An 11089-nucleotide genomic window follows, 5' to 3' on the forward strand; every position below is an offset into this window, starting at 1 on the left:
CTATCTCAATGTAAGACATGTCTGTGTCTATCTCAGTGTTATACCTGTCTGTGTCTATCTCAGTTTTAGGTCTGTCTGTGTCTATCTCAATGTTAGGTCTGTCTGTGTCTATCTCAGTGTTAGGTCTGTCTGTGTCTATCTCAGTGTCATGCCTGTCTGTGACTATCTCAGTGTTATACCTGTCTGTGTCTATGTCTGTGTTAACCTGTCTGTGCCTATCTGAGTGTTATACCTGTCTGTGTCTATCTCAGTGTTAGGTCTGTCTGTGTGTATCGCAGTGTTATACCTGTCTGTGTCAATCTCCGTATTAGGTCTGTCTGTGTCTATCTCAGAGTTATACCTGTCTGTATCTATCTCAGTGTTATGCCCGTCTGTGTCTATCTCAGTGTTAGGTCTGTCTGCGTCTATCTCAATGTTATACCTGTCTGTGCCTATCTCAATGTTAGGTCTGTCTGTGTCTATCTCAGTGTTTGGTCTGTCTGTGTCTTTCTCAATGTTATACCTGTCTGTGTCTATCTCAATGTTTGTTCTATCTGTGTCTATCTCAATGTTATACCTGTCTGTGTCTATCTCAGTGTTATACCAGTCTGTGTCTATCTCTCTGTTTTACCTGTCTGTGTCTATCTTAGTGTTATACCTGTCTGTGTCTATCTCAGTGTTATACCTGTATGTGTCTATCTCAATGTTATACCTGTCTGTGTCTATCTCAGTGTTAGGTCTGTCTGTGTCTATCTCAATATTATACCTGTCCGTGTCTATCTCAGTGTTATACCTCTCTGTGTCTATCTCAGTGTTAGGTCTGTCTGTGTCTACCTCAGTGTTATTCCTGTCTGTGACTATCTCAGTGTTATACCTGTCTGTGTCTATCTCAATTTTATACCTGTCTGTGCCTATCTCAGTGTTATACCTGCCTGTGTCTCTCTCAGTGTTATACCTGTCTGTGTCTATCTCAGTGTTATACCTGTCTGTGTCTATCTCAGTGTTAGGTCTGTCTGTGTCTATCTCAGTGTTATACCTGTCTGTGTCTGTCTCAATGTTCTTTCTGTCTGTGTCTATCTCAGTGTTATACCTGTCTGTCTCTATCTCAGTGTTAGGTCTGTCTGTGTCTATCTCAATGTTATACCTGTCTGTGTCTATCTCAGTGTTAGGTCAGTCTGTGTCTATCTCAATGTTATACCTGTCCGTGTCTATTTCAGTGTTATACCTGTCTGTGTCTATCTCAGTGTTAGGTCAGTCTGTATCTATCTCAATGTTATACCTGTCTGTGTCTATCTCAGTGTTATACCTGTCTGTGTCTATCTCAATGTTAGGTCTGTCTGTGTCTATCTCAGTGTTATACCTGTCTGTGTCTATCTCAATGTTAGGTCTGTCTGTGTCTATCTCAGTGTTAGGTCTGTCTATGTCTATCTCAGTGTTATACCTTTCTGTGTCTATCTCAATGTTAGGTCTGTCTGTGTCTACCTCAGTGTTAGGTCTGTCTGTGTCTATCTCAGTGTTATACCTGTCTGTGTCTATCTCAATGTTAGGTCTTTCTGTGCCTATCTTAGTGTATTACCTGTCTGTGTCTATCTCAATATTATACCGGTCCATGTCTATCTCAATGTTATACCTGTCTGTGTCTATCTCAGTGTTATACCTGTCTGTGTCCATCTCAGTGTTAGGTCTGTCTGTGTCTATCTCAGTGTCATACCTGTCTGTGTCTATCTCAGTGTTATACCTGTCTGTGTCTATCTCAGTGTTAGGTCAGTCTGTGTCTATCTCAGTGTTATACCTGTCTGTGTCTATCTCAGTGTTATACCTGTCTGTGTCTATCTCAGTGTTAGGTCAGTCTGTGTCTATGTCAGTGTAATACCTGTCTGTGTCTATCTCAATGTTATACCTGTCTGTGTCTATCTCAGTGTTATACCTGTCTGTGTCCATCTCAATGTTAGGTCTGTCTGTGTCTATCACAGTGTTATACCTGTCTGTGTCTATCTCAGTGTTAGGTCTGTCTGTGTCTATCTCAGTGTCATACCTGTCTGTGTCTATCTCAGCGTTATACCTGTCTGTGTCTATCTCAGTGTTATACCTGTCTGTGTCTATCTCAGTGTTATACCTGTCTGTGTCTATCTCAGTGTTAGGTCAGTCTGTGTCTATGTCAGTGTAATACCTGTCTGTGTCTATCTCAATGTTCTACCTGTCTGTGTCTATCTCTGTGTTTTACCTGTCTGTGTCTATCTTAGTGTTAAATCTGTCTGTGTCTATCTGAGTGTTAGGTCTGTCTGTGTCTATCTCAGTGTTATACCTGTCTGTGTCTATCTCAGTGTTATACCCGTCTGTGTCTATCTCAGTGTTAGGTCTGTCTGTGTCTATCTCAGTGTTAGGTCTGTCTGTGTCTATCTCAGTGTTATACCTGTCTGTGTCTATCTCAGTGTTAGGTCTGTCTGTGTCTATGTCAGTGTTATACCTCTCTGTGTCTATCTCAGAGTTATACCTGTCTGTATCTATCTCAGTGTTATACCTGTCTGTGTCTATCTCAGTGTTATACCTGTCTGTGTCTATCTCAGTGTTAGGTCAGTCTGTGTCTATGTCAGTGTAATACCTGTCTGTGTCTATCTCAATGTTCTACCTGTCTGTGTCTATCTCTGTGTTTTACCTGTCTGTGTCTATCTTAGTGTTAAATCTGTCTGTGTCTATCTGAGTGTTAGGTCTGTCTGTGTCTATCTCAGTGTTATACCTGTCTGTGTCTATCTCAGTGTTATACCCGTCTGTGTCTATCTCAGTGTTAGGTCTGTCTGTGTCTATCTCAGTGTTAGGTCTGTCTGTGTCTATCTCAGTGTTATACCTGTCTGTGTCTATCTCAGTGTTAGGTCTGTCTGTGTCTATGTCAGTGTTATACCTCTCTGTGTCTATCTCAGAGTTATACCTGTCTGTATCTATCTCAGTGTTATACCTGTCTGTGTCTATCTCAGTGTTAGGTCTGTCTGCGTCTATCTCAATGTTATACCTGTCTGTGTCTATCTCAATGTTTGGTTTGTCTGTGTCTATCTCAGTGTTATACCTGTCTGTGTCTATCTCAGTGTTAGGTCAGTCTGTGTCTATCTCAGTGTTATACCTGTCTGTGTCTATCTCAGTGTTAGGTCAGTCTGTGTCTATCTCAGTGTTACACCTGTCTGTGTCTATCTCAGTGTTAGGTCTGTCTGTGTCTATGTCAGTGTAATACCTGTCTGTGTCTATCTCAATGTTATACCTGTCTGTGTCTATCTCTGTGTTTTACCTGTCTGTGTCTATCTTAGTGTTAAATCTGTCTGTGTCTATCTGAGTGTTAGGTCTGTCTGTGTCTATCTCAGTGTTATACCTGTCTGTGTCTATCTCAGTGTTAGGTCAGTCTGTGTCTATCTCAGTGTTATACCTGTCTGTGCCTATCTCAGTGTTATACCTGTCTGTGTCTATCTCTGTGTTATACCTGTCTGTGTCAATGTCAATGTTAGGTATGTCTATGTCTATCTCAGTGTTATACCTGTCTGTGTCTATCTCAGTGTTATACCTGTCCATGTCTATCTCAGTGTTATACCTGTCTGTATCTATCTCAGTGTTATACCTGTCCATGTCTATCTCAGTGTTATACCTGTCTGTGTCTATCTCAATGTTAGGTCTGTCTGTGTCTATCTCAGTGTTATACCTGTCTGTGTCTATCTCAATGTTATACCTGTCTGTGTCTATCTTAGTGTTAGGTCTGTCTGTGTCTATCACAGTGTTAGGTCTGTCCGTGTCTATCTCAGTGTTATACCTGTCTGTGTCTATCTCAGTGTTATACCTGTCTGTGTCTATCTCAATGCTAGGTCTGTCTGTGTCTATCTCAGTGTTAGGTCTGTCTGTGTCTATCTCAGTGTTATACCTGTCTGTGTCTATCTCAGTGTTAGGTCTGTCTGTGTCTATCTCAGTGTTATACCTGTCTGTGTCTATCTCAATGTTAGGTCTGTCTGTGTCTATCTCAGTGTTATACCTGTCTGTGTCTATCTCAATGTTAGGTCTGTCTGTGTCTATCTTAGTGTTACACCTGTCAGTGTCTATCTCAGTGTTAGGTGTGTCTGTGTCTCTCTCAATATTATACCTGTCCATGTCTATCTCAATGTTATACCTGTCTGTGTCTATCTCAGTGTTATACCTGTCTGTGTCCATCTCAATGTTAGGTCTGTCTGTGTCTATCTCAGTGTTATACCTGTCTGTGTCTATCTCAGTGTTAGGTCTGTCTGTGTCTATCTCAGTGTTAGGTCAGTCTGTGTCTATCTCAGTGTTATACCTGTCTGTGTCTATCTCAGTGTTCGGTCAGTCTGTCTCTATCTCAGTGTTATACCTGTCTGTGTCTATCTCAGTGTTAGGTCTGTCTGTGTCTATCTCAGTGTTATACCTGTCTGTGTCTATCTCAGTGTTATACCTGTCTGTGTCTATCTCAGTGTTAGGTCAGTCTGTGTCTATGTCAGTGTAATACCTGTCTGTGTCTATCTCAATGTTATACCTGTCTGTGTCTATCTCAGATTTATACCTGTATGTGTCTGTCTCAATGTTCTTTCTGTCTGTGTCTATCTCAGTGTTATACCTGTCTGTATCTATCTCAGTGTTATACCTGTCTGTGTCTATCTCAGTGTTAGGTCTGTCTGCGTCTATCTCAATGTTATACCTGTCTGTGTCTATCTCAATGTTATACCTGTCTGTGTCTATCTCAGTGTTGTACCTGTCCGTGTCTATCTCAGTGTTATACCTGTCTGTGTCTATCTCAGTGTTATACCTGTCTGTGTCAATGTCAATGTTAGGTATGTCTATGTCTATCTCAGTGTTATACCTGTCTGTGTCTATCTCAGTGTTATACCTGTCCATGTCTATCTCAGTGTTATACCTGTCTGTATCTATCTCAGTGTTACACCTGTCCATGTCTATCTCAGTGTTATACCTGTCTGTGTCTATCTCAATGTTAGGTCTGTCTGTGTCTATCTCAGTGTTATACCTGTCTGTGTCTATCTCAGTGTTATACCTGTCTGTGTCTATCTCAATGTTATACCTGTCTGTGTCTATCTTAGTGTTTGGTCTGTCTGTGTCTATCACAGTGTTAGGTCTGTCTGTGTCTATCTCAGTGTTATACCTATCTGTGTCTATCTCAGTGTTATACCTGTCTGTGTCTATCTCAATGTTAGGTCTGTCTGTGTCTATCTCAGTGTTAGGTCTGTCTGTGTCTATCTCAGTGTTATACCTGTCTGTGTCTATCTCAATGTTAGGTCTGTCTGTGTCTGTCTCAGTGTTATACCTGTCTGTGTCTATCTCAATGTTAGGTCTGTCTGTGTCTATCTTAGTGTTATACCTGTCAGTGTCTATCTCAGTGTTAGGTCTGTCTGTGTCTCTCTCAATATTATACCTGTCCATGTCTATCTCAATGTTATACCTGTCTGTGTCTATCTCAGTGTTATACCTGTCTGTGTCCATCTCAATGTTAGGTCTGTCTGTGTCTATCTCAGTGTTATACCTGTCTGTGTCTATCTCAGTGTTCGGTCTGCCTGTGTCTATCTCAGTGTTAGGTCACTCTGTGTCTATCTCAGTGTCATACCTGTCTGTGTCCATCTCAATGTTAGGTCTGTCTGTGTCTATCTCAGTGTTATACCTGTCTGTGTCTATCTCAGTGTTATACCTGTCTGTGTCTATCTCAGTGTTAGGTCTGTCTGTGTCTATCTCAATGTTAGGTCTGTCTGTGTCTATCTCAGTGTTATACCTGTCTGTGTCTATCTCAATGTTAGGTCTGTCTGTGTCTATCTTAGTGTTATACCTGTCAGTGTCTATCTCAGTGTTAGGTCTGTCTGTGTCTCTCTCAATATTATACCTGTCCATGTCTATCTCAATGTTATACCTGTCTGTGTCTATCTCAGTGTTATACCTGTCTGTGTCCATCTCAATGTTAGGTCTGTCTGTGTCTATCTCAGTGTTATACCTGTCTGTGTCTATCTCAGTGTTCGGTCTGCCTGTGTCTATCTCAGTGTTAGGTCACTTTGTGTCTATCTCAGTGTCAAACCTGTCTGTGTCCATCTCAATGTTAGGTCTGTCTGTGTCTATCTCAGTGTTATACCTGTCTGTGTCTATCTCAATGTTATACCTGTCCGTGTCTATCTCAGTGTTATACCTGTCTGTGTCTATCTCAGTGTTATACCTGTCTGTGTCTATCTCAGTGTTAGGTCTGTCTGTGTCTATCTCAATGTAAGACATGTCTGTGTCTATCTCAGTGTTATACCTGTCTGTGTCTATCTCAGTTTTAGGTCTGTCTGTGTCTATCTCAATGTTAGGTCTGTCTGTGTCTATCTCAGTGTTAGGTCTGTCTGTGTCTATCTCAGTGTCATGCCTGTCTGTGACTATCTCAGTGTTATACCTGTCTGTGTCTATGTCTGTGTTAACCTGTCTGTGCCTATCTGAGTGTTATACCTGTCTGTGTCTATCTCAGTGTTAGGTCTGTCTGTGTGTATCGCAGTGTTATACCTGTCTGTGTCAATCTCCGTATTAGGTCTGTCTGTGTCTATCTCAGAGTTATACCTGTCTGTATCTATCTCAGTGTTATGCCCGTCTGTGTCTATCTCAGTGTTAGGTCTGTCTGCGTCTATCTCAATGTTATACCTGTCTGTGCCTATCTCAATGTTAGGTCTGTCTGTGTCTATCTCAGTGTTTGGTCTGTCTGTGTCTTTCTCAATGTTATACCTGTCTGTGTCTATCTCAATGTTTGTTCTATCTGTGTCTATCTCAATGTTATACCTGTCTGTGTCTATCTCAGTGTTATACCAGTCTGTGTCTATCTCTCTGTTTTACCTGTCTGTGTCTATCTTAGTGTTATACCTGTCTGTGTCTATCTCAGTGTTATACCTGTATGTGTCTATCTCAATGTTATACCTGTCTGTGTCTATCTCAGTGTTAGGTCTGTCTGTGTCTATCTCAATATTATACCTGTCCGTGTCTATCTCAGTGTTATACCTCTCTGTGTCTATCTCAGTGTTAGGTCTGTCTGTGTCTACCTCAGTGTTATTCCTGTCTGTGACTATCTCAGTGTTATACCTGTCTGTGTCTATCTCAATTTTATACCTGTCTGTGCCTATCTCAGTGTTATACCTGCCTGTGTCTCTCTCAGTGTTATACCTGTCTGTGTCTATCTCAGTGTTATACCTGTCTGTGTCTATCTCAGTGTTAGGTCTGTCTGTGTCTATCTCAGTGTTATACCTGTCTGTGTCTATCTCAATGTTAGGTCAGTCTGTGTCTATCTCAGTGTTATACCTGTCTGTGTCTATCTCAGTGTTAGGTCTGTCTGTGTCTATCTCAGTGTTAGGTCTGTCTGTGTCTATCTCAGTGTTATACCTGTCTGTGTCTATCTCAGTGTTAGGTCTGTCTGTGTCTATCTCAGTGTTATACCAGTCTGTGTCTATCTCTCGGTTTTACCTGTCTGTGTCTATCTCAGTGTTATACCTGTCTGTGTCTATCTCAGTGTTAGGTCTGTCTGTGTCTATCTCAGTGTTATACCTGTCTGTGTCTATCTCAGTGTTATACCTGTCTGTGTCTATCTCAGTGTTAGGTCTGTCTGTGTCTATCTCAGTGTTATACCTGTATGTGTCTGTCTCAATGTTATACCTGTCTGTGTCTATCTCAGTGTTAGGTCTGTCTGTGTCTATCTCAATATTATACCTGTCCGTGTCTATCTCAGTGTTATACCTGTCTGTGTCTATCTCAGTGTTAGGTCTGTCTGTGTCTACCTCAGTGTTATTCCTGTCTGTGACTATCTCAGTGTTATACCTGTCTGTGTCTATCTCAATTTTATACCTGTCTGTGCCTATCTCAGTGTTATACCTGCCTGTGTCTCTCTCAGTGTTATACCTGTCTGTGTCTATCTCAGTGTTATACCTGTCTGTGTCTATCTCAGTGTTAGGTCTGTCTGTGTCTATCTCAGTGTTATACCTGTCTGTGTCTATCTCAATGTTAGGTCAGTCTGTGTCTATCTCAGTGTTATACCTGTCTGTGTCTATCTCAGTGTTAGGTCTGTCTGTGTCTATCTCAGTGTTATACCTGTCTGTGTCTATCTCAGTGTTATACCTGTCTGTGTCTATCTCAGTGTTAGGTCAGTCTGTGTCTATGTCAGTGTAATACCTGTCTGTGTCTATCTCAATGTTATACCTGTCTGTGTCTATCTCAGTGTTATACCTGTATGTGTCTGTCTCAATGGTCTTTCTGTCTGTATCTATCTCAGTGTTATACCTGTCTGTGTCTATCTCAGTGTTAGGTCTGTCTGTGTCTATCTCAGTGTTCTACCTGTCTGTGTCTATCACAGTGTTAGGTCAGTCTGTGTCTATCTCAATGTTATACCTGTCTGTGTCTATCTCAGTGTCATACCTGTCTGTGTCTATCTCAGTGTTCGGTCAGTCTGTATCTATCTCAATGTTATACCTGTCTGTGTCTATCTCAGTGTTATACCTGTCTGTGTCTATCTCAGTGTTAGGTCTGTCTTTGTCTATCTCAGTGTTAGGTCTGTCTGTATCTATCTCAGTTTTATAACTGTCTGTGTCTATCTCAGTGTTATACCTGTCTGGTCTATCTCAGTGTTAGGTCTGTCTGTGTCTATCTCAGTGTTATACCTGTCTGTGTCTATCTCAGTGTTATACCTGTCTGTGTCTATCTCAGTATTGTACCTGTCCCTGTCTATCTCAGTGTTTAGTCTGTCTGTGTCTATTTCAATGTTATACCTGTCTGGTCTATCTCAGTGTTAGGTCAGTCTGTGTCTATCTCAATGTTATACCTGTCCGTGTCTATCTCAGTGTTAGGTCAGTCTGTATCTGTCTCAGTGTTATACTTGTCTGTGTCTATCTCAGTGTCATACCTGCCTGTGTCTATCTCAGTGTTAGGTCAGTCTGTATCATCTCAGTGTTATACGTGTCTGTGTCTATCTCAGTGTCATACCTGTCTGTGTCTATCTCAGTGTTAGGTCTGTCTGTGTCTATCTCAGTGTTATACCTGTCTGTGTCTATCTCAGTGTTAGGTCTGTCTGTGTCTATCTCTGTGTTATACCTGTCTGTGTCTATCTCAGTGTTAGGTCTGTCTGTGTCTATCTCAATGTTAGGTCTTTCTGTGTCTATCTCAGTGTTAGGTCTGTCTGTGTCTATCTCAGTGTTTTACCTGTCTGTGTCTATCTCAGTGTTAGGTCTGTCTGTGTCTATCTCAGTATTATACCTGTCTGTGTCTATCTCAGTGTTAGGTCTGTCTGTGTCTATCTCAGTGTGAGGTCTGTCTGTGTCTATCTCAGTGTGAGGTCTGTCTGTGTCTACCTCAGTGTTATACCTGTCTGTGTCTATCTCAATGTTAGGTCTGTCTGTGTCTATCTCAGTGTGTGGTCTGTCTGTGTCTATCGCAATGTTATACCTGTGTGTGTCTATCTCAGTGTTATACCTGTCTGTGTCTATCTCATTGTCGGTCTGTCTGTGTCTATCTCAATGTTTGGTCTGCCTGTGTCTATCTCAGTGTTATACCTGTCAGTGTCTATCTCAATGTTATACCTGTGTGTGTCTATCTCAGTGTTATACCTGTCTGTGTCTATCTCAGTGTTAGGTCTGTCTGTGTCTATCTCAATGTTATACCTGTCTGTGTCTAACTCAGTGTTAGGTCTGTCTGTGTCTGTCTCAGTGTTATACCTGTCTGTGTCTTTCTCAGTGTTATACCTGTCTGTGTCTATCTCAGTGTTAGGTCTGTCTGTGTCTGTCTCAGTGTTATACCTGTCTGTGTCTGTCTCAGTGTTATACCTGTCTGTGTCTATCTCAGTGTTATACCTGTCTGTGTCTACCTCAGTGTTAGGTCTGTCTGTGTCTGTCTCAGTGTTATACCTGTCTGTGTCTGTCTCAGTGTTATACCTGTCTGTGTCTCTCTCAGTGTTATACCTGTCTGTGTCTGTCTCAGTGTTATACCTGTCTGTGTCTGTCTCAGTGTTATACCTGTCTGTGTCTATCTCAGTGTTATACCTGTCTGTGTCTATCTCAATGTTATACCTGTCTGTGTCTATCTCAATGTTATACCTGTCTGTGTCTATCTCAGTGTTATACCTGTCTGTGTCTATCTCAGTGTTAGGTCTGTCTGTGTCTATCTCAATGTTATACCTGTCTGTGTCTAACTCAGTGTTAGGTCTGTCTGTGTCTGTCTCAGTGTTATACCTGTCTGTGTCTATCTCAGTGTTATACCTGTCTGTGTCTATCTCAGTGTTAGGTCTGTCTGTGTCTGTCTCAGTGTTATACCTGTCTGTGTCTATCTCAGTGTTATACCTGTCTGTGTCTATCTCAATGTTATACCTGTCTGTGTCTATCTCAGTGTTAGGTCTGTCTGTGTCTATCTCAATGTTATACCTGTCTGTGTCTGTCTCAGTGTTATACCTGTCTGTGTCTATCTCAGTGTTAGGTCTGTCTGTGTCTATCTCAGTGTTAGGTCTGTCTGTGTCTATCTCAGTGTTATACCTGTCTGTGTCTATCTCAATGTTATACCTGTCTGTGTCTATCTCAGTGTTATACCTGTCTGTGTCTATCGCAATGTTATACCTGTCTGTGTCTATCTCAGTGTTAGGTCTGTCTGTGTCTCTCTCAGTGTTATACCTGTCTGTGTCTATCTCAGTGTTAGGTCTGTCTGTGTCTATCTCAATGTTATACCTGTCTGTGTCTATCTCAGTGTTAGGTCTGTCTGTGTCTCTCTCAGTGTTATACCTGTCTGTGTCTATCTCAGTGTTATACCTGTCTGTGTCTATCTCAGTGTTATACCTGTCTGTGTCTATCTCAGTGTTATACCTGTCTGTGTCTATCTCAGTGTTATACCTGTCTGTATCTATCTCAGTGTTATACCTGTCTGTGTCTATCTCAGTGTTATACCTGTCTGTGTCTATCTCAGTGTTATACCTGTCTGTGTCTGTCTCAGTGTTAGGTCTGTCTTTGTCTATCTCAGTGTTATACCTGTCTGTGTCTATCTCAGTGTTATACCTGCCTGTGTCTATCTCAGTGTTATACCTGTCTGTGTCTATCTCAGTGTTATACCTGTCTGTGTCTATCTCAGTGTTATACCTGTCTGT

This window comes from Chiloscyllium plagiosum, unplaced genomic scaffold (genome assembly GCF_037043375.1).
Source record: "Chiloscyllium plagiosum isolate Xiang-an unplaced genomic scaffold, Cpla_swu_hap1 HiC_scaffold_35, whole genome shotgun sequence".
Classification (NCBI taxonomy): Eukaryota; Metazoa; Chordata; class Chondrichthyes; order Orectolobiformes; family Hemiscylliidae; genus Chiloscyllium; species Chiloscyllium plagiosum.